This window comes from Oryzias melastigma, linkage group LG12 (genome assembly GCF_002922805.2).
Source record: "Oryzias melastigma strain HK-1 linkage group LG12, ASM292280v2, whole genome shotgun sequence".
Lineage (NCBI taxonomy): Eukaryota > Metazoa > Chordata > Actinopteri > Beloniformes > Adrianichthyidae > Oryzias > Oryzias melastigma.
The window spans coordinates 13,075,289-13,099,769 of NC_050523.1; the positions used below are offsets into that span (position 1 = coordinate 13,075,289).

The window sequence follows — 24,481 nt, forward strand, 5'->3', positions numbered from 1 at the left end:
TTTGCCGATTTATGATTTAGTTTTGCTAGTTGCATACGTCTCTATTCTTACCATTTTTTACCTGATTATAGCAAAATTACAGAATTTTAATATAAAAAACATCACTGAAATAATAAAAATAAGAAGACGAGATTAAAAAAAATTTAAAAAAATTATATAAGCAAATGTGAAAATATTTATTTAAAAAACAGCTGCTTTAAAAGATAAAACAAGTATGTAAAGTAACCGAATAATTGCTTAAATGATGTCCCAAAGAGGGCCTGTCCAAAGACTGGTTCGTGGGTAAATGTAGCCTGCAGGTTTCTGTCATAAAATCAATATTATGCATCCCTCAGCACTTTCTAAAAACTGCGTACAATTTCTTGATTGCCATTGGCTAAATGCAGTCATAAGCCGTGGTCAATTTGTGGCGACAATGACCCTCTGTGACGCTTTCTAACTCAATTCTAATTGATTCAATGTAAATTATTGAGTTATGTTTTTATAACATTATTTTATACCATTACAAAGAGACAGACTGATGGAGGGAATGTGACAGACAGGAGAAGGAAAGAAAGCTAAATCTCCATTTTTCTTCGGTTCAGGTTTTTTCTCAGTTCTTTGAGACATTAACGCCTCAAAAATGAACAGTGATTTAAGTGATCCTTAAAGCTATATTTATGTTTGCACTTTTTTCACTTCTGTTTTATGGCATGCTTAAAAATTATAGCACTCTGAGCAAATATTAACCTCCACCATCGTTCCATCAATTGTTAAACAAACTCGACTTCAGTCAAGTTTAAAGCTGTTGTTTTACTTGAGATTCAACATTCATAAAAACTTTTCCACAGGTAAACTTTTAGTAACTGTACGCTTTTATGTATAATTCTAAGTATGTGCTTACACAAATAAATGGTCTTTTGATTGGTTGGTTGGATCATTGATTGATTGATTGACTGCTTATTCTAACTTATATCCAGCTTGTTCGATGGTTTTCAGAAACATCAGGCCTTGGTAACATCATGTCAGCTGAGAAAGTGGACACCACAAAAACTTTAAGCCAATTTTTATTAGTCATTTCCCCTTCAGACAGGAGCCTTAAAATAAATAAACAGCAAGAAAGTAGAAAACACTCTTCAGGTTTTTTTTTTTCCAATAGCGACAAGGTTTTACATCAAGAAGCCGTTATATGAAGGAGTTTGTAGTCCTAAGACAATATATAACTACAAACACCTCTCTCGTAGTATAAACTTCTTACTTCCCTTTATTTATTTTTTTACTACTTCTTGCCATCTTAAAGACAAGTTAAAAAGTATGTTTTTAGACTTATTTACTTACTTTGATTCCAAATCTGAATCTGCTTTTACTCAATTTTTAGAGAGTTTGAAGCAAATTTTTCAAATAGTTACTTTTTATCTATCTATTTTTAATCTGTGAACATCTTAGCTTTCGTTATTTTATGATAAAAACAAAGAAAAAGATAGCAAAATGAAAAAAAATTGTGTAAAACATGCAGAAATCCATTTTTTACTCATCTTTCAATAACATTATGAACCTACAATTAGTCTTTTATTATTGCAGATCATATGAAACTATTTTATTTTCCATTTAAACTCATAATTAACTTCCAAACTTCACAAATGTTCAGTATAAATTTTTGGAGAGCATCAGATCTGCCTTTACATCCCTTTCATCTTTGCACAAAAGCTTTTGAAACTACAAACAACAGTAATAATGGGGTCTGCTTTTAAGCACTCTCTTGTGGTTTATTTTATTGTTGCCATTCTTTCTGATTTTATTGCCTTCTCATAGAACTAAAGCTGCACATTTGATACAAACATGTACTTTCATTTCCTGGGGAGTGAGGTAGCCCTGAAAGCATTTATTTTCTTTGGTGACAAACCTGCTGTGGCTCCTCTGTGCACCGATTTAAACATGGATTTGGGGTTATTGGATCTAAAGTTTTTTTTCAGCCTCCAATTCTCAAATGTTTTTGAAGAACGATGTGGTTATCTCGTCAACAACTTACCTACAGTTAAAAAAATGCTGCGATTAGACCAACATAGTCCTAATATAGAACAGCTGCTCACTTTAAACCACCTGTGTTTCAGAAATGTTTGGTTATGTTTGTCAGAAAATGGACTTGAAACAAGTTTTCAAGTCAAACTCATTAATAAAGGGAGATTCTGCACAGACCAGCCAAAAACAGCAGAACAAAAGCATTTTCCTTTGCTTTTCCCCATGTGTCTGGACCACTGAAGGTCGCTGGGAAGACCCAGCTGGATCTCTGCAGAGACTTTTGCGTTTATAGTCAACAGCCCGGCTGCCAGTGAGCCACATGTTTGCTTCTTCACTGCCATGTTTCAGCTCATTTTCTGGCCACCTTTTACCTCGGCTTCTTGTATAATACGTGTTCCCACATGAACAGAAAGCACCATTTGTCGACTGAGGGGTATTGACTTACCCCGAAATGAATCATTCAGATATGCCAGGGCCAAAACAAAGAAAGTTGTGACATTTCAAACTAATGAACAGTCTGAGCCTGTTCATTGACCTGTACAGTACGGCTGCCACGATTAGTCGATTAGTCACGACTATGTCAACTATTATTAATAATTATTATTATTGAAGATATAGCAAGACTTGCGTGTACCATAAAAACATACATATGGAGTTTGAAAGGAAGAAACATAAAAAAATAAGTAAGCTGACAACAGATTAGCTTACTTAGCTTAGCTAAGTAAACTAAGCTAAACTAACATTAGCGCAAACTTATTAGCTTACTAGCTCTACCTCATCAGAGTAAAATGTATCTGCTGAAGGGAATATCTGCTTTAAAGAGAGATCAAGTCCTTCTGCAAGACAAGTAGAAATGCTGACTTTTCTGGCTACGAGCAAGAATATTGTACAGTTTGGAATTCTAAGTTGAATAAAGTTGTGAGCATTCAGCACCACAAAATGCACTTTGTTATATTTGAGTCAAAACTTTATGTTTAATTAAAAATAATTCCTTTGTTTTAGATGCCTGCTGTGATTTAAGTCTTGTTTCAATGCCAGAAATAAATGAAGGAAAGAAGCTGCACGATTCAATAAAGGGTAAATAAACTATAATCTTATTTTTTTATTTACATTTACCAAATAATACTTAAAATCGTTCTATTTAAAGTAAAGTTTAAGAGCTCATTAACACTGGTAAATTTGAACCACATCACAGTTTGTTTCCTTATATAATCTGTTTCATTTAGCATGTGTAAAGGCTAATTTACAACTAGAGAACTTTGATGGATCTAAAAACAAGGATCTTAGTTTGCTTGCAAGTGAACCCTGGTGCAGTTCATTACAGTTGAATGCAAAAAACCCATTTATCAGATTAGAAAGCAAAGGTAAAATTTAAACACAAAGTACAAATCTTAAACCCAGATGGTTCCAGTTAATTGGTTCTTTTTACAGTCAAACTACGTAGAAATGCTGGAAAAGTAATAGGCAGTGACCCCAACACCTCACTTGTTACAATATTCTGCAGTGTCTGCAGGACTCAGTCTGTAAGTGCTAACTTACCACTCTCTGAAAATGCAAAGCAAGAAAGAGTTACCACATGTAGACGACAATTTCAGACTCAAATAGTCATACTTAAAGGCGGTGAAATTTCTGCCAATTTCAGTAGTATTAAAGTCTGACAGGCTGCAAGAGGGCCCCACGTGCGGGTGTGTCAAGAGTTCATGCCCTCCTTCCGGTGCAAAAGCAAAAAGAGCCGCAGCAGAGCGTGAGACACCCCCAACTCAAACAAGACTGATTGCTCCAGAACAACTCCACCTGTCCCTCACTCAAATTAGTCGTGCCGCCCATTGAAGTGCTAAATAACTCACAGAATGGGACTGCTGCAGGGTCAAAGAAATGAAAATGTGGGAAAAACATGGAATGTAAATACGTGACCACATGTGTTGGGAGCAGAATAATGAGCAGACACAACAGTTCAACAGACAGCACCTCGGAACAAAGGACCAAGACAAAGGGCTTCATTCATGATTCCTGCTTAGTAAAAACTGTAAAATCTTTGTTATGAAAGTTCCTCAAAAATTTGGGATTCACTTGTTTTAAAATCTGTTTTGGCAGAGAACTTAAAAATAACATACGTTCAAATTTTACTTTGATATAAGTTATTACAGTGACTCTAAAATAATCTAAGTGATCTTTTTATCTGAAATAATTTCTGAAGAATTTTGCAAATAAACCAAGTGGTAAGAAGAGTTTCTAAAAAAAATAATAAAAAAATCAGTAAATGTGTGACCTGAGCTATTTCCATGCCAACTTTTATTCCATTTCATTCAATGAAAAGATACAGTGGGTTGAATTTACCTTCTCCTGAGGTTGTAATTGTAATTTTAAGGTAATTGGAATCATTGACTGTTAAGACAGATAAGGTCTGTCATGTGACCCCTAGTTTGTATTGGGTCAATCTGAAGTCACCTCTCCATCTCTGTGTTTATGACCATCTTTGGTGGATATTATATCCCCGAACTACCGTCCCAAAATTAGGTAAACATCCATGATAAACCAGCATGATGGTAGATGGAACATGGCAAAAACTGTGGGGGAGCTGAAAATTCAGAAACTCAATTTCACTGTACCTTTGTTTCAGTAGAATTTTGACCTAAAAAGTTATTTAGTTTATGACATATAGCTCCCAGTTCAGTTGCTATGGATATTAAACAACTACTGGGTGAAAAAATGACCTTGTGGATACTTTACAAACTGGCCTTAACGAGTTTGTTTTTGTTTTAAAACCTACCTCAAACAGGAAGTTGGGGTTATTTCACTGTTAGAACTAACTAGCACTTTAATTAACCCTTGTGGTATCTTATGGGGTCCAGATGACCCAAGCCTTACATTGACGTGTTTTCCATCCCATGACAAATGTGGATGGAGGTGGACAGGATTTCACATCCGCCATGGACACCAGTGAAAATCAAAAATCATTGAAGACAAAAAGATGTCAGTGCATAGTCTTATGGGGTCCAGATGACCCCCTTTCAACATCAACATAGCACAAGAGTTACAGAAGAAACAAATGTTCATCAAGATAACAAAAAAATACAGAAATGGATGCATCTTGAAACTCTGACCCCGAAAGTGGTCTTTGTGTTTTGTTTTGTTTTTTTGGATTTTGGATGGATTAGGATTGAGTTGGGTTGGAATTGGGTTGTTTGGTTGGTGGGTTGGGTGGTTGAGTGAGTGGTTGGGTTGGGTCGGTCAGTTGGTTGGTCGGACGGGTAAATAGGTTGGTTGGTTGAGTTGGGTGGTCGGTTGTTTTTAGAAATCTGTCATCAATATTATTTAGCAAGTTCTTAGGTTTGTATCATTAAATATAAAATATGTCAATTATGTCTTTAGTCTGTCGGTGGTGAATCATTGTAATCTTTTTAAAAGTCATTTCAAAAGAATTATCTAGTAAAAATGTATATTTCGTTTCATAGACCCCACCTTTTCCTTTGTTTTTTGGGTTCCTAATAAGATTATCAACTCTTATTTTTCACTAAGTCAGTGTCTACTTGTCTTATTGTTACAGGTTAACATGTGTAATAGTTTTATCATGCTTTTACTAGGAAACATTAAGTCTGCTTTAGTGTCTCAGGCTGTATTTTTGGTTTCTGTTTCTCGCTTCTTTAAAGCAAAAAACTTTTCATTCTCATGACCTTAAGTGACCTAATTGAGGGTTGATTCTTCCATTGTTTTTCTTTTTTTTTACTATACCAAATAAATAAATAAACCATATTTACACTAGTTAATATTCAACCATATTGCATCTTATCTAAATGTAAAATGCTCTGCAGAACATTGTCATTTCAGATTTAACCCTCCCCTTTTGCAGGTATTCCAAAAAAAGACAAAAACTTAAATAGAGATTTACAGTTTTGAGACAGTAAAATGATCATTTAAAAAAATACTCTTAATTATCATTAGGAAGTAATCCATGATATATTAGAACTTAGAAGAACCTTGCACAACACCGATGTAAAGTCAATACTTTGAAAAATGTTGTCTTTTCAATGTCAATTTTGATTTTCTCTCATTTTAAAAATACTAAAATAGGGGAAAAAAAACAATCTGAACAATTATCTCCTGGGTATACATAAGAAGAAGAAAAAAAGCTAGAATATAATTTATTATGGCACTGGCACACAGGAGCCATTTTAAAGAGTTCTCTGTCCCAAACGGAGTAATAAAACGAAGGCATGAATCCAGTCTAGCCCTTAGAACAGCTTCCAGCTGCATATATGCAGCTCTGTATGGACCAGTTCACACAGACAGGTAGGGATTGAATAACTGCCCATAGATTCCCAAAATAAACTACGGTTATTAAGTCAAATCTAACCATTTTGATTAATAGGGTTTGGATACAAAAATAGTAGGGGTTGGTTCAGTATACTGATTTAGATTAAAATATCTGGCCTGTGTGGCTGGAGTGTGACAAAGGGGGAGTATGAGGAGGGAGGGAGGGCGTCTATGGTGAATATTTTCCATGTTACCCACGCCCCTCTCTTAGCTGAAGAGCTGTTGAAAGCTATTTTGTGTCTGTGAGTGGCATGAGGTCTACAGTAAGAAAGCACAAACTGCAGTCAATTGACTGTATGACTCCATTTATGTGGAAAACTCAAACTTGGTTTCATCTGAGGAGGGCTTTTGTGAAAAGTAGGTTTAAAAAAAGAGAAGTTTTAAAGTTATTTTTTATTGCTAGCAATTATTTTTCCCTACTTTTTAGTCTATTTTTCTTTACATCCTTGTTCAGAAACCTTAAAGTTCCTCTCCAATCATCACTTCATCTATTGTAAAAGTGTTCTCAGTGGTCTTTTAATTATGATTATGCCATTTTTAGCCAAAAGAATAAAAAATAAACCTGTGTCGTGTAGCAAAAGTGCATCAGAAATTCACCTTCAAACTTCACAGAGTAAGACTGTACCCATTTCCCATCATCCATTTGTTTACACTCTTCTATTAGCTTACACGCCAACCTAGCATTACTGGTACAACAAAATTGGTAAGAAATATTCAAGTTAACATTAAATATTAGAAATAAGTAAGAAATATTCAAACTAACACAATTTTCAGTAGAGTGGGTGTCAAAATATCTGATTTCCCAATCAAATTCTCTCCCTCACGGTTGCTATAAATAGAAATTAAGACAACAAATATGAAAAAAGTTGCAACTAGGCAAAATATACGTTTAAATCAGGTGTAAAGTTTTACTTTTTAAAATAGGAATTTCTTAAACCAGCCTCCAGTGGTCATTAGAGGAATTGCAACATTTGGTACTTCTGGAGTTGGCTTTAAATTTGGAATGAAACTTGTAGAAACCAGTGAGTCATGTGTCTCAGTTCAGCTGCACTGTTCCAGCTTTTGTAAATTACATTGAAGTACATCAAAGCTCCACCAAAAGCATTGTGTTGCACAGATTTATCCAGAAAAAAAACTAATAAATCCCACAGATAAAAGTAAAACCTAAAATGAAAGAATAAAATGATTATGAGAAAAATAAATCAAACCAGGCAGATGCACCGAGGCTTGAAAGAAAACAAAACAGCGAACACCCTTTTTTTTTTCTCTCCCACACCCTTGTGCATGAATAACACCCATTGAGTGTGAGTATTTTAGACAGATGTGAGCAATTTAAAAAATGTTGAAGATCTAATGTGGTTTTCTATCCCCCCACAATAGAAATCCTAATGTCTTTTTTTGAAATCCTAACAATATTTGCAATTGTAAAAGTATATAATTCAGGAATTTGTATCTTTACATCATCACATAAGTGAAGGGAAGCTCCAAACAGTAAAATCCTATTTAAAAAATTTCATATGAAGAGCACAACTAAGCAATTACTATATAAAAAATATCAAACAGTCCAGTGTAATGCTGTTCAAATACCTTTTAAAGCTTCTGAGAGCAGTTGGTAATAACTAAAGAGCAGGTGTCAGCTTTTCCAGTATGTGTGCAGTACATGAATAAAAGCCAAGCAACTCACTTCTCCCACTGATTTCAGAGCTCCTACGAAGAACCGCACTTCCTAATTAAAGGAAAATGAGCCCATTTGATAAATGAGCTCTGGGTCGCCATGCCAACCAGAAACAGGTTTGCCCTGCCAAGACTGCAGGGAACCTGCAATTCTCATCATCCACTTTTGCACTGCATCAGAAATCCTTCTGTGTGGAAGAAAACAACAACATTATATCTTGATATAATTAGCTAAAAAACAAACTGAAATTTTAAACTACGGTCTTGGACAGAGAAGAAAACTATGAGGCAAACTTAGGACACAAAATCTGCTTTCATCCAACTTCAAACTGAGTTATTTTGTTTGTATTAATACATAATAGAGCAGCCAAAAGAGCAGTTTTACATCCACCTATTTTCTGCAACCATACTTTAATAAAAGATTGTGCAGCTCTAAAACACAGCATATAAATGTTAGACTAATTTGAACAAACAAAATATAGTTATATGGAAGCTAATAAGTGCCAAAAATAAACATTTTGCATGATCATTTTTTGAGTAAAATCAAACAATACTAGCTAATGGGGTCACAGTTTATTTGATCAATAGAAATGCAACATGTTTAAACAATTTTAAGAATATTAACAAAACAGCTTTTCTCAGCATAAAATAACCTGTAATTAAATGCCAAAGATGGTAAAATCCATTTTTTGTTTGTGTGATCTATGGTTTCCCAGAGAGCACACTGGGTAATTGTCCAATTATTTTTCTATGAGTGGTTTTTAGTGGCATGCAGATACATTTTTAGGTATTCTAGTCCATCTTGCTCCAAGGGGATCAGTGCACATTAGATGGGTAGCTATCAGCAGCCTTTCCCCTTGACGTTGTTGTTTGCTCTTTTCCAATGATAGCCCAATGAAAACACAGGAAGCAGCTCGGAGAGCACTGCGACGGCGATCGATGCATCCGTGTCCAACTACGAGCTAGGTGAAGTCTTAACATCTGCCCTCACTTCTCTCAATCCAGTGTTTTCGTCTGATAGCCTGTCAAGTCTCCCTCCACCGCTAATGTATCTGAATGCAGTGTCATCCAGTGCCGCCTCACAGCAGTCAATAAATACTGGAAATGCTACCCATCTCTGAAACATCACGCCTTCATTTACTGTAAGTGCACATCGCTGAGAGCAACCGTCCTGCTGACTGCTGACAGGGAGGAAGACAACACCGAGCGGTCCCAGCTATGACAGAACCTCATCACATGCAACCATAGACAAGGGGTTCAAGACTAAAAATACAAAAGACACGACATTCTACTAGATAATTATATTCATTATTTAAAAAAACAGACTTTTTTATGGGGCTCATTTATTACTCAATAATTGACCCAAAAGATTAAAAAAAAATCAGACAGTGAAGTGAAGATTAGTGTTATATTTTCCACCAGAGGTTGGTTTCAAAAGATAGAAACTTGTCACCGACTTCCAAAAATATTATAAATGAATCATGACGAGTCTACTATTAAAAACTTTTTTTAATCCTTTAACTACCAAACCAAGAAAAAATATATATTTTTGTTGCCTATTGGCTTTGGGGAATTCAGTAATACACACATGATCAATATTTTTAATAATTTGTTTTCTTAATGTGCTCTATTGTTTGGGTTAGATGGCAATTAAAGAGTTAATGTTTGTTACTTCAAAAAAGTGGAAATTGTATTTATTTATTTATTTATTTGACAAGCTCTTCTGATCTAGTTAGACCACAAATGAATTACCAAGTGGATGGACTCCACAAAAACTGTCACTACAAACCTTTAAGATAAAGTCTCAACAGATTTATGAGAAATTATTGGACATAAAATAAAAAATAAAAAAATCATTGTTACAATTCAGAATTTTTATCTGTGACTTTAGACATTATCTGAGATTATCTGTTGTGTTAGCAAAGTGGCCCACCTAAGGTTACATTAATACCCGTAAACATTCATTAAATAATTAGAGCAAAATAACATTCCCGGCAACATTTTTCACCTATATCACAACTGTGACCGCCACATTTTTATTTTATTGAATTCAACATTTTTCTTGCAGAAAGTCCCCAACTAGGTCTAACCTTTTTGAATTTAAAATTACAGAAGCTATGCCCTTTATTTGTTTTCTCTAAAAAATGTAAGTTCACTGCAAACTCCATGGTTAGAATACATAATGGCGCCATGGGTCCTATGGGACAACAATCGGCTGCATGTTATGTCTTGTGACCACTGCCCCGTTTGACACTTTCGGCTAAATCCCTGTCTTCCGATGCCAGGAATACTGTTTGTGCACCGGTCTGAGGACTTTCTGTGCCCACCCCCAGAGAACAAACACTGGTAAGACTCAACAACGTGCCCCCTTTGCCCATCCCCAGAGCACAAGCAGTGCCAGAGGCTGAAACTGGAGAGCAGACTAAAACAGCTGCTGCCTCTCTGTCCTGCATCTGCCACAACTGTGATTTAACGGAACAAAGCGAGAATGCAGGCATACGTTTGAACTGTCAGTTAAAGCCACACTCCAGCCAGTGTCCATGTCTTTCTTTCTTTCTCCATCTGCCCGTCCATCATTTGATGCACATACAGAAGGGAGATTGCTTTGTTGCCTTTACTTTTACTGAAAATATATTTTGTTTTGTCAGACCTGCTTCATTACACTGTTAGAAATTCAACCCATAGGGCAGTAGGGAATCTGTTGGTCACTGAGGTCATTAACATTAAATGTCAGGTTTTGTGTTACTGATTTTTCTAACAAGCAAACTTCTAGATTTCAAAGCAATCAATGTTCATAGAAGTTTACTTATAAAAGTTTGTCATCTTTTTGTGTTTTTATCATATTCTTTTAGCATTTTTCTCATAATACAGGACTTATTAAAATAATTTCCTATTAAAACTGTGATTCTGAGTATTTATTAATTCAAATTGCATTGGATCAGAAAACTAGAAGCTAGAAAAAGCTAATGCTAGCTTGATGCTATAAGCTCACAGTGCTCAAACAGAGCTCTTGGCGACGGGGCGGGGTTTCTCCAAGCTCATAGTCCCACCCACAATTCTACTTCTAATGAGCTACTGCCACTGATCATAAAATATGCCATAAAAAGTTTTTTGGGGATTTTAGCTAAAAACTGCAGAGTCAAAATTAAAAGATCGGGGATTGCTGGAGTTGGACTTTAAGCTTCCGTACAGTAGCTTTCAGCAAATTACAACTATGCATGTCATCCTGCCTCACAAATTCTTCATCACAATTCCTTCAGTGCTTTTTGACACTTTACAATGAGGTGTTGATTACTGCTTTTAACAAAATACCCAAAGCAAACCACTCCCATCACGGTTTCACAACTTTGGAGCATTTTGGAAACTTTTTAGAGCTTTGACAGACATGTTCACAATGATTTGCCTTTTAAAAAAGTGTTTTTAAAAGTGACAAATTAATGTGCTTAGAACTGGGTTTCTGACTCACACATAAGGATGAGGAACTGTGCATAGAATGAACTGCAGGTTTTTAGCCTCTTAATTTAACTCCAGCTTACAAAGATAACTCATAAAAGATGCAGTTAATACATATTAATATCAAAATTTAATGTTAAACAGCAAGCAAAATGAAATACGTTAAATCATTTTTAGAAAATTGCCATCTAAGATGGAAAATTGGTGAGTTAAAACTTTAAAACGAAAACATTTATCTCACTAGGGAAGAGTTTATTTATATCAACTCCTCAAAAAAGCTAATGGAAAGACAGTATCTACCTAAAAGCTTCAAATACAACTGAACTGAATGCATTAATATTTAATAAAAATGAACATAAAATAAAGTATCTAACTGACATACATCACATGAAATGAGCTAAAATGGCGTTTTGGGCGTTCTAATGTTTTCGGCCAGACATGAACACTGTGCTGTGAGTGTTAACGTTCGCCACAAATGGGCTTTGACTGGAATTTCGCTTGTATTTGCTTCTAAAGTTAGATGTGGTGAGGCATGTAGCCAGTGTGGCTGTGTGCCCATAGGTACAGTGGTTTGTCAGTTCATCAGACAGCCTGTCTAGCACGGATCAATGCAGGATTACATGTAAAACCTTGCAGTCAAACCTTTAGTGTTAACTTTTCAATGTCATAGTCATAAAAATGTGTGAAAAACATGATTCATGTATTTACAACTTAGCCTTTTAGAATAATATCTGATGTTTGTATTTTTTTATCTGATACTACTTTAGGGCGTATGTGTGTGTGCTCATCACTTGATTGTCATCACCAGGTGTGTGTATGCAGGGAATAGAAGAAACAACACAAGAACAGAGGGAAGCAGCACCCCACTGCTACAGTGGACGGGGTCAACTCTGCAGGCGATCATGAACAACTAAAACAGATCGGTGACAAAGTGGCTGACAGAGGAGACACGTGATATGTCCTGATTAGTTAAAGAATTCAAATGGGTTCAAATATGGCCCAAAAGATGACAAAAAAAGTGTAATTCCACTCTTGCATTTTTAGCTATACGGCATCTCATTCAGTTTCAACAATCACAACAAAGCTACTTGCCTTTAAGTCATTTTTTGTGTTTTTTTGTGGCTGTAGTCCTAACAAATGTATGAAAATTACAAAATAAAAATCATACATTTTGTGCTTTATTTATCCCAGTGTGAACATATTAAGTATTTCACACTTTTTAGTAAAACTCTTCAACAATACAAAGTATCTGCTAAAAGGGGGAAGTACATCTGGCAAATCAGTGAGTACACGTTCATCAAGCCAAAAAAACAACCCTCCAAACTCAGAGTGGGGTGGCAAAGAGGTCAGTCTATGTGAGTGTTTAAGCAGGAGCGTGTGACAGAAAGGGGCCGAGGAGCTTCTGCTCCTGCAAGGATCCAGCCTCCTGGTCTCCACTCAACCTCTGGGAACTGAGGCTATGTTGGGCAACCTGAAACCAATGATGTCATCCTCTCAGAGCAGAAGCTACCAGAACTTTAGTGAGAATAAGCGCAAAAAAAAAAAAAAATGCCATTTTACAACTCATGGAGTCAGTTGTAACTGTGCCACTAATGGTAACCTGCCCAGTGGGCATCAAGCTGAATGATAAATTATTTTTGCGATTGGCCTAAAATAAACAACTGTTGCAGTATTTATAAGGTAAACTTAAATAAAAGTCCCGCTAGCTTGTAGCACCTCACAAGCACAAGCTAATATTAGCATAGCAATAGAGCTATACAGTTTTAAGTCAGATGGCAGCTCAGATGAGGAAAATTAAAACATTACTGGATCTATTTATCTGCAAGTGGAAGCATCCAAGGACACTCTGCTCCACCCATGGCAGTAGTTCTGTCACAAACCCAAGCTTTTTCAAACACTGGGTTTTCATCTACAGCACGATTTGAAAAAAGAAATAATAAGAAATGCCTTTTTAATCCTAAATTATTTCCTATATGTCCTCCAACATGAGGAACTTGTTACCAAAAACACAATTTCATTGGGGTAGGTCTTTAATGATCTACGATTGATTTTTGATTGCAAAAACTGATCTGTGACTTTTCCACTTATTTCTTTTAAGGCAAAAGATAATTTATAAGTAGTAGGGTCCAAAATCTGTGCTAAAAATGCCAAAAACAAAATGTATGGGGTTAAATGGTTTAGGTCATGAAGAGTTCCTCTCCATCTCTTTTTTCTATCTCCTTGAAGGAAGTAGGTCGTGGATTGTTGTGCGGTCCTAGATAGAACTTTATAGCTATTATCCTTTTAAAAACGGTTCTTTAGCCCATCCTGACAGTTAAGGAGCAGAAAGACTTCAGCCGAATCTGTTAGGTAAGTAGCATAAAAAGTATGGAAACATTTGACACCATAATAATTAGACAAAATTAGACTCACTTCACTGTGGAAATACTGAAGATAATTAATAGCTTCAATAGGATGAGATGAAATCACATATTATGTGCTAATATTAACAACAGCTTGCTGATGAGGTAAAAATGTACCAACAGTTTAGACATTTATTTCCAAATGTGCTTTTTTTAATATTTATATTAAGATTTAAAATATATTGTTCATATTTTGATTTAAATTTAGCATCTAAAAGTACATTTAAGTCCCCGATAATGATACATTTATAAGAAAAAATGTGACGTAGATGAAACACATTTGGAAAGAAATGTCTGAGAATGCTCATGTGATTTCAATAAGGAGTAATTTTCCATATACTTGCTAAAATTAGCATGTTAATAGGAACATTCTACATTTCCTAAATTCACTGCAAGAAAACCGCCATCATCGAAGACAAGTAGAGCTCCTATACCAGCAGAAGATCGGCGGAATTTTAATCCAATTCTTTAAGATTAAGTCTTACAAAAACAATCCCACCATGAAAAAGCTAAAGTTCATTTTGCGGTTGTAAGTAAAAGTTAGATGTATTGATAATAAAACTCTTGCTTCCCATCCTTCAGTGACAGATTCCCTAGATGAGGTTTTTCATGTTGGGTCCAATGTCAGAATCAAAGAGTGCAACATGGCCACAGCGCAATCGGTTAAACAAGCCACATAGCATTAATTTGCCTTGGAAGATCTATTGCAAAGGGGAATACGTGCAGACACAAATGAATCACGACAAAGACAGAGAAACAGATGTCCCATCACACTGTGTCTAATGTCCACAGACAGTGGGTGAAGAAACGATTGGATGCAGTGAACCATCCATTCAACTCACGGTGGACTAAGAAAATCAGAATGATGAAGAACTCCATTTACACCGAGTCCGCGATATAAACTTGCATCACTAGACGGTAGAAATATTGCCTGCTTGGGTTTCTGCAGTGACTTAACATGTGAAAACACACTTCATAAGCCTGTAAATCTAATTTATGATTTTAAAGAAAAACTACAGAGGGAATGAAATGATGCAATGATATGAGAAGTGATTCAATGCTTGAAATTATGTCACCATGAAGGAATTAAACAGGAGGAAAGATACAGTAAGTTAAGCTCAAAGGCAGAAATGGAGAGCTAAACAAGCATGTTCAAAGACACAAAGATGACTCCATGTGGAATGAACTGGTGTGCAATACTCTCCCGTTCACACTTTGATGCACAAGTTTTAAGTCTATTTTCGGGGTCTAGTACAAAACCGGCATCTATTGGATAGGAGTGGGACAGTCCAGTGTGAACACCACATGCTAAAAGCGCCTTCAAGTACATTCAGAGAATTCTTACACATACCTGGTGTGAATGTAGCATAAAAGATGTGAAGAATAGATGAAAAGGACATAAAATCTTTGATTATTTAAATAAAATGATATATTTTATCTGATCTGCTGATTCAAAACAAAGCAAAAGCCTTCTAAAAAGCTATACAAGACTTAAGAGTTATTCACTTTTTTTTACTCCAAGAATACTAAAGGGACTACAAATATTCAGCCACAAAAATAGCAGAAATCACTTGGGACAACACAAAAAAACCAGTGCCATCAAAATTAACTCTTGAATTGATAGTCGTGCAAAAACGGAGATTCTAGAAATTGATTTCTCTTTTTAGTGAACCTTTTGAACTTTACTAAAGCACACAACAATTGTGGCGAAGCAAAAGTTGATGTCAACCAGCCTTTGTTTGTCCATATTATCCAAGATCAGAGCCTTCAAAAGGATGGTTCTGTCTGCATCAACATGTTGGTGTGACTGGGACCCACTTGCCTGTGATTAATGACCAAGGTTTCCATACTCGCAAAGGCTAAAGCGTGATGATTTTGTTGGCTAAAAGTCGTGTGTTCCATTTAGCTTAAATTACGCTTTTTATTTCTCTGACCAGCCCAAATGCTTGTGTGGAAGGTTTTTTTCCATGCTGTCAGTTGTAAAGACGTGTTATGAAGGTTAAAGTTCTGCTTTTGCATTTAGGGATTTCTCCTAAACATGCACTCCTGAGGATGCAACTGTCCAGTTAGGAATATCCGACTGTTTAATTTACAGTCCTTTTATGGAGTGAAACACAGGTTTTAAAGGTGGTCTGCTCTCAACATCAGGACTTTTTAGAGAAGCAAAAAAACTTTCAATTGTGCAAAAACAGGCTTTTTCATTGTAAATAAAAACATCGTGATTGCAAAAATGCAAGTACACAAAATTTGCTGTGTACTATATTTTAACCCATTAATGCTTATTGATGCAAATATGCATCAAACCCCTTTGGCTCCAAAATGACCTGAAATTGTTCTCTACTTAAACACGAAAACAAAAGTGTTTTTTTGTTGTTAAACTCAAATGGTGACAAATTAACCTGCTTAACCCATAATTCTCAAACCAAATAAAAATAGCCTTCAGGTTTATATCTGTTGATTTTGTCCCTTTGGACAACAAACAACAGAAAAAAAATCATGAATTAAGAAAAGCTCTCTATGCCTAAATTTGACTCCAGAGTACCTATTAATATGTTATCATTGTGAGCACAATTTTAAACAACAATGCTCAGACCTTTAGTATTTTTGTGCAAAATCAGGGACAAAATAAATCCGACAAGTTTGCATACTACAATGCAGGAATTGCCCTTTTTTCAAAGAAGTCAAACCAAATCAGTGCACTTTGGATAAAAGAAATCCTGTAATGTTTATTATGTAATGAGACAGAAATAAAATTCTGGGAAAACTAGTGGGTCAAAAGAATAACCCCCCTAAGACTTAACTTCCTGTGGCTAAAATGAAGCTTTTTGAGTGTTTCCTTAAATACACAACACAGTAGGCCACAATCAATAGCTAAATAACTATTTATACAAACTAAGAACATGGTCAAATCTCTTGAATTATCCTCTGATAAACAGCAGTCTATGGATTGTGTGATATTGTGCAAGTCTGCACCTGTATGTAAGCTTTAAAAACAGACTCCGGTCCCACATGTGTCTCTCCTTGGAGGAAATTAACAGCTGGAACTGCAGCTGAACACCTGCAATAACAACTCAGGGCGTAGCAGGTTACCGAGCAGCTAACCTCCTTACTTGTAATCCGATCCTGCTTCTCCTCTAAATTCTCAGAGGTTTCTCAGAAACAAGCCTGGAAGGAGAAGCTGGTCTCTTCTCCGACTAGATCAAACCAGCGAGCTAAAGAGGAAGTGACCGATGAAGCCTGCTCAGATTTCGCCCTGGAAGATAATTGAAAGAGCAGAGGAATCTCTGACAGGCAGGACGCGTGTTCGCATCGAGTCTGCAGCAACTGTAACTGCAGCAAAGAGGCCACCAGGGCTGGATAATGAGGCTCCTAATCAATATGACAACATTAAAGAGTTTTTAAATATGAATGCAAAGTTGGATATAAGTGCTACGGTACTGCAAGTAGAGAAAACAGATGCAGTAGCTGCTTCTCAATCGTAAAGATCAGGCCAGACTAAACCTAACCCTAAGTAATTATTACAGGAAACATTTGACTTTCCTTTCGTTTGTTGTCTTTTACGAAGCACAACAAGAAATACAGCCATGACAATAACTAACAATGCTTACTTGAAGCCGTTATGGTTACAATTTTTCAAAATAGCTTTGACATGCAATCACAACGGCCTGAGAAACTCGCATTAGAGCCACTTTCAATAAAAAGTCTACGTAAATCCATGTATTCGCATTTCTGGCTCCAACATTCAAAATCTCCTTCCTGCTTCGCAATACCAATTTTAAGTCGGTCGACAGGCTCTATGTACAAAACTAGCTGCAAAAGTTAAAAGGTATTTACACACTGTTGCATGTGGCGGGTTCAAGAACGCGTATCCAGTCGGTGTTCACACAGCGGACAAGCAGGGAGTGGCAGAAAGGAAGCTTCATCCTTTTTTCTTGTTTGTTTTTCTACTGTTTTCTAGCACTAGTCCGCCACCTACAGTGGCTCTTGATGTGAAATGTCAAAGCGTTCTTGAACGCGCCACACATACCCGATGTGTATCCAGCATTTGAGATTAATCCTGGTTTTAAATCTGATTTTTCCAGTTCTGTGGGGACCAGAAACAGTATAGCTTTCCCCAAGAAAACGTCTTGTATCACGGTTAAAAGCCTTAAAAACCATGTGCACTTAAAGAAAAAGAACAGCTGTCAAAAATGTACCCTCCCTTGTAATAAAATAATAGACACGCTGACAGATATAAAACAAACACCCCCTTCAATCTGACATGCAACACACAGCTAGAGGAGTCAGTTTCTGTTTGTGTAACACGTGTTTTTTTAATCCAATGTTACACCCCTTTTTATAAAGCGTTGATGTGAGTCTGTCACCTGGCTTGGCTGGCTCCCCAATTCTGGAGCTGATGCCAAAGCTGAGAGTATGCTGGGAGCTTGTTCCTAGACAAAACAAAGGTTTGAAGTAAAAAAGAAAAAGAATACAGAAAATAAGTAAGTATTTCCAAATCATAATTTTATTGTGAGCAGCGTGTCATTCTGACGGTGATCTCACCTGATACGATCAAAGCCTCTACAGATTTTGGAGCACCCTCCTCGTTTTCCTCTATTCCCAAAACGCAAAGCTCTGATAACAACACATTTCCTCGCAGCCCGTCTCCTTAGGCATGAATCTGAACGCCCTCTGGACTCCTCCGAATCTACGGAAAGAAACGCACATCTGAAACCCATTTCACAGTCTGTCATCAAGGGTCGAGAAACAGGAACAACACGAGCAAGGCAGAAATTGATTTCATCTGTGAGCGTTTCCGCGTCTCTTCTCACAGTCCGAGTGGCACTCGGTGTCAGAGGAACCTGACAAGTGGGGGGTTCCTCCGTAGATTTGGGCACGGTTTTGGAATACGAAAAAAAAATTCAGAGCAAAGCAGTTTCAGATCGTATCGTTCAAAGAGCAGCCTTTCAAAGGAAATGATGGTGATGTGTTTGGAATAAAGTGAAAGAAGGAACTCCATCTTCCTCCAAAAAGAAAAAAAAGTTTCAGAAATCTCAGCTCTGTCAGACAGATGTCAGTATTTCTGGCACATTATCTCCATAAATGTGTTGTAGTAGTGTTCTAATACAGAGCAGAGGGATGCATCTTGGTCAAAGCAGGTGACTTTTGCTGGGATTCTGGGTGGTCTCGTGTCCTAAAATGTGACATTAAAGCAAAATTATGAATTAAGATGCTGCTACCTGCCTAATCCACATCTGTGGTAGAAAATATGCTGGTTTGTATTGTTGAATATCCTCAAAACCAATAATAAGTTAATGATCATCACTAAAAAATAACTATTTCTATTTTTTTTTATCTTTAGAAAAACAAACTTGCACTCTCCCACACTGACACACAGCTGTCTTTTATTTGCCGGGATCCGTACGCAGATGGCGATACAGTGCGAACTTTAACACACAGATTCTTGACATTCTTTCTGGGTGTGAGTTACTCTCCAAGTCAAACTGATGCTTGGCTTCGGCTGTCTTTACTTTGCGGCCAGCAGGTCACTGTCGCAGAAGGAGCCTGGCTGAGCCTCTCCCACACAACAGGCTGCTATTGTCCTCACTGGAAAGAGAGCTCTATTTTTCCACAGAGCTGCTCACCAACAGCGGAGCAAACAATGCACAGGTTTTATAGAGCAGCTGTGTCAGCATATTTGGTTGTTTATGATGAGTCTTGTTGTGACAAGCCCATTGCTTTCTTTAAAAGAGATTTTCATCAAACACTTTAGTGTCTTCTGATAAAAAAAAAAAAAAGTGACTTAATAATTATACAGTTGTTGCGCTCAGCTTGGATTGACTGCTGTGATGTTCTTAGCTTTGTCTGAAAAACTGTTTTTTTCCCTACTCATGTCATGATTTGATATTTTAAATAACAATTACCTTTTTAAAAAAAAAGCATTTTTGATGCTGTATCTGTGGTTTTTATGAACTAGAAAATCAAAGAAGGTTTAGGTGGAAAGGAGAAACCATTCTGAGATGTGAAGAAAACGGGCTATAAATGACAAGTATAGTCAGCTAAAAGTAGCTACTGTTGGTTTGCAAGCAGTTTCCATTTATAATAAGTTGAATGTAAAATATTGCAGTGACTGACATTTACCAGAATAATTTACTCAATTGTGCTTTTTGGATGATTGAAGACCAACATCCCACTCCGATGGAAATTACATTTTTGGTGTTTTTAGCATGTTCTCGTAGCGTTTTCCTCATGATGGAGGACATGTGTCAGATAATTTAAGAATAAAATTGTGTTTCTGGACACTTCTATATTCAAATCGTGTTGGATCAGGACCAGACGAAAACCTGCTGTTTGAAAAAGCTCGGGTTTGTGACACGCTGCCATGGGATGGGTCAAGTCTCCTTACTCTGTTATGATTTGGATGCAGACAAATAGATCCATTAACGTCTTCATTTTCTTCGCCTGAGCTGGGATCTGGCTCAAAACTGTAAAGCTGGATGTCTCCAATTTTGTTGGACTTTTATTGGCAAGACTTTTGTTAGCATGTGACATGCTACACGCTAGTGGAAGAGAGTGTAAAGAAAGGGTTGAATAAAAGTGGCACTTTAATCATTAGCTTTATACAGCTGAAAGTGGTCCAGAGGTAGAGCGGTCGACCTCTGATTGGAACATCACAGGTTCTGTTCCCACTTTGCCTCCCCATGTGTCAAAGTGTCCTTGAGCAAGACACTGAACCCTACATTGCTCATGGTGGTCATAAGTTAGGACAATTGATTACGGTTTGAGAGTAATTCACTGGCTATAAGTTGGCGCCAGTATCAGGCAGCAGTGTGTGAATGCTTGCGTCTAGGGGTGGCTGGGACTGAAGCTGTAAAGCGCTTTGGGCCTTCGAGGAAGGTAGAAAAGCGCTATACAAGTATACACTATTTACCTTACCTAATCTAGTGAGAGAATGAAACAGAGAAAGTTCTAGTAGAAAAGAAGAAGCAGAAGTGCCAAAATGTCCAAAATGTGAGTAAAAACTATAAAAGGCCCAATTAAAGCTCTTCATATTAGGCCAAAATTAACATTTTCTACTGGCTTGACTTAAAAGGTAATAAGAAAAATACTATAAAACAAAATTTTGGTCACAACTTGACTTTTGCATCAACAGAGAATATCATTATAGTACATTATTGTTCTGATAATTTAATAAAATACTTAGCAAACCACAATATGCTTTAAAAAGAAAACTACACGTCAGCAAGTTAAACTTGTCAAACCAGTTCTTACTAAGATAAAACTAAAATAATTAACAAAAGAGAAATAAATAGAGCCTTTTATACACATGGGAAACACCAAACATATAGACAAAACTTGGACGGTTTTGATCCCACAGCCACATTCCAACAACAGAACAAACCAAACCAAAACTGAGAGACTTTTTTTCAAAATCCCTAAAGGACTTTTTGTTTTTAGCTGTCTGCACTCTTGGCTCATATTTTTGAAAAGAAAATTACAGAAATCCAAGAAATAAACTTGAAGAAGGGGATAAAAGATTTTGCTGAGCCAATTATGTAGACCTAAAGGAAACAGAGACTCTGACTATGTCGGGAAGCTGTATATTTTAGGTATTACTTTATGCTTTATGAAGCTAAAACACCAAAAAAGTTGGAAATCAATAGGAGTCTGCTTTGCCTCTTGGATATCTCTAAAAAAATAATTTGTATGACTTCAACTGGTTCTACTGTTACTCAAACCTGGCTCTTCTCTTACTCAGACAAAATTAAAGATTCTCTGAGTTTCTAATGGGCTCTGCTGTAAGAAATTTGTTGTTTTCCAGGCTTGTTTCTGGCACTTGTTTGGATGGAGCCTCTGTTTGGCCATAACTTCAGGAGCAAACGGTGTTCTATTATAGTCCTTGTGGTTTATTTTACATGGGCTATCAACGTGCTCTGCACAAAGTCAATTAGCCTGCCACTTTGCAGGCAAATTGCTGCAGATAGAGCATTACCATCGGAAAATAAACACACACACACACACAAAAACACTCACATGGGACAAGCACTGCCAAAGACTACCTCCACTGCAGGAGTGTCAACACAGTCTGACTTGATCAATACGGCTTTTAGCTTTGGGTTACACTTTCTTCACAATATTATTGCTACTGGGCATCAAGTGAAACCACAGCACATTCAAATAGTGAATTTATTTTTATCAATATAGCTCAGTCTCACAGAGAAGGATGCATATAAACATGTGATACGTCGCTGAAATTACCAGAAATGATTGCAGAGAGACTGATAAGAACGGCCTCAGAAAGCATCCTGCCACTATCCTCCGTCAGAGCTCAACAACTCATCTTTCTCTGAGAGACAATAATATTTATACAGCTTAGAAAGAGCTCATGTATCAGCCATCCACTTTGAAAGGCCTGAGACTACATTTCAAACTCAGGTCGTTTCACCACTTTGACTTAAAGTACCCCTTCTCCCCTTCGATTTTCAGTCCATCTTGAACTTTTTCCTCTTTTTTTTATGTCCTTTTCCTTCTCTAATAACAGGATGTCTGCTTTCTCTCACATGGCAGCTGACCTCCCAGGAAAAGCAGCTTCCAGCCTAAAGTAATTCCTGTTGCCTTCATTTGACTCTCATCAGCAGCCATGGGTGAAACATTAGGAGAGGCATCTATGCTTACATGCATGCTGGAATAATGAGGGGGGCAGATAAAGTCCAATAAGTTAAATTGTACAGATGACAGTTGGTGTAGCAAACATCAGGCGAAGAACATGATGATCTCTGTGTTAAAATGTAAAATTTGAAGGATTAAACCACAAAAATGTGATTTTTGTTTCCATATATCCAAAAATTGGAGGAATATAAAGAATTGGAGAAAATATGTCAGTACAACTCCACTCATGTTTCATGAACACACATTAAAGTGAAAAAAACTGAAGTCTGTCTTTGCAAACCAACTAGAACCTCAGTCTGACTCTTTCTTTTACGTTCCTGGTAACCACCCCCACAAACCGACTCATTATCTGTGAAGTCCTCAAATAGTGTGCCTATTCAGCCTCTTAATATTCAGCAAATAATCTCCGCCCGGATTGGCCGAACTCACTTCCTGCAATTATGATGGAGGAAACAGGGGTGAGAGGTCACGGATTCTAAGTTTAGCTCTGTAAAAAAGACCAAAAGCTCAATGCATATTTGTTTCAGATGTTTTGCAAGATGCTCCACTATTTTTCACTTTTGAAGCTTTGAAGGTCTACGCAAGTAAAGATAGCAACATCTCACCTGCAACATTGATACATTCCAACTGACTGGCTAAATGTTTTTTTCTGTATAAACACTTTCAGCATACGAGACTGTCAACACGTGGCCTAACATGAACACTGTGCCAGTCAGCAGTGCTGGACAGCCCAACACTCTCAAAATATGTGAGGCAGGACTCGGCGGTAGACCGCAAGGAGCTGCTTTTCCAGGCACCCCACATGCCATCAGAATCAGGTAAGCAGAAGAATGGGCGTCGTTCCTGCCAGAGGCAACAGCTTGGCATTTCTGGGTGGTATAGACCCATCACTGAGGTACCTGTGAAGGGTTTGAATACTGATGATGCATTTATGGTCTGCACTGGTAGGGTGTGGGGTTGAAAAAGGTGAGCAACCCCATCACAAGGAACTTCAGCTCAGACTGGAGCTGAATTGTTTCCAGAGGCTGACCATATGCATTTAAACTGGTGTAGTCTGAGTCACGTGACCCTCTTGAACTGATAGGTTTGGCCATCTAGAAGCTACAAGCAATAACTTAAATACAAATATGTAACTTTTTTTTCTCAAATTGTAAACTGTTTGGTGTACAAACTGTAAGAAATGTTCCTTAATTTTAAAAACCAGCTTTTCTCTTCCAAAAGTTGCTTTGTTTTGATTGATCAATGCATTTCCTAAATAACCACCATTAATAATCAAGAAATTAAGGAGGGGGCTGTTTCAATTCAAAAACTCAACATATAGGCCTACATAATCCCAAATGTAAAAACCAGATTAAACGATAGATTGACTCAAATTTAAAACAGGTATTTTGTTTTGTTTTAACCTCCTAAGCAGATATTTATCGTTAAATATTAGTTTCTACTTAACCCATCACCTAATCTTAACAGGGTTTACAAGATGATAAGAATCTCTACAGATAACATCAATAGTTGAGTCGCTTCTCGGTCGCAGCTGCTGCCAGAGCTTCTCTAATGAAGGAACCCAGCGGTCTCCTCTGGACCATCAACCAAACTGCGCGTAAACTGCGCGTAAATCTGCGCTTACCGTCTCCGCTCAGATCGGCGCAGCAGAACCCCGCTTTGTTTTTGCGTCAAACTCCTCCGCGGCTCTTCATAAACTCGCTCGCGTCGCTCCTGTCTCGCAGCGGAGTTCTCCAACTGAAGTCTGCCCACAGCACTATCTCACGCGGCTCTCTCCGCGCGCACAGCTCCCACCTCCGACCTCTTGGAGAAGTGCACCTCAGATTGAGATCATGCACCACCGCTCTCATCTCAACTTGTCATATCTGGGATTGCGCACAGATTTATTGGAAACCAAATGTTTCTCCCATCCCCGTGGAGATGTGCTCCCCCCTAGATCACTGCAGGATAAATCCACGGGGCAGATCAAGCTGGCGCCTGCCTACCTGCCC

General features: G+C 37.2%; 1 protein-coding gene across 2 annotated transcripts in view; it reads right to left on the minus strand.

The window, feature by feature from the left end:
* The window catches only part of bmpr1bb (bone morphogenetic protein receptor, type IBb), a 47,460-nt gene extending 23,115 nt beyond the window's left edge, over positions 1-24,345 (minus strand). Inside the window, exons 1-3 of one of the 2 annotated variants that reach the window (XM_024299107.2) lie at positions 24,115-24,345; positions 18,384-18,528; positions 18,206-18,271 (exon numbers count right to left, since the gene is read on the minus strand). The gene's annotated coding sequence lies outside the window, so the exon portion shown is untranslated. The remainder of the gene's footprint in view (positions 1-18,205; positions 18,272-18,383; positions 18,529-24,114) is intronic. The other variant, XM_036214606.1, reaches the window with a different exon arrangement.
* Between the last annotated feature and the right edge of the window lie 136 nt (positions 24,346-24,481).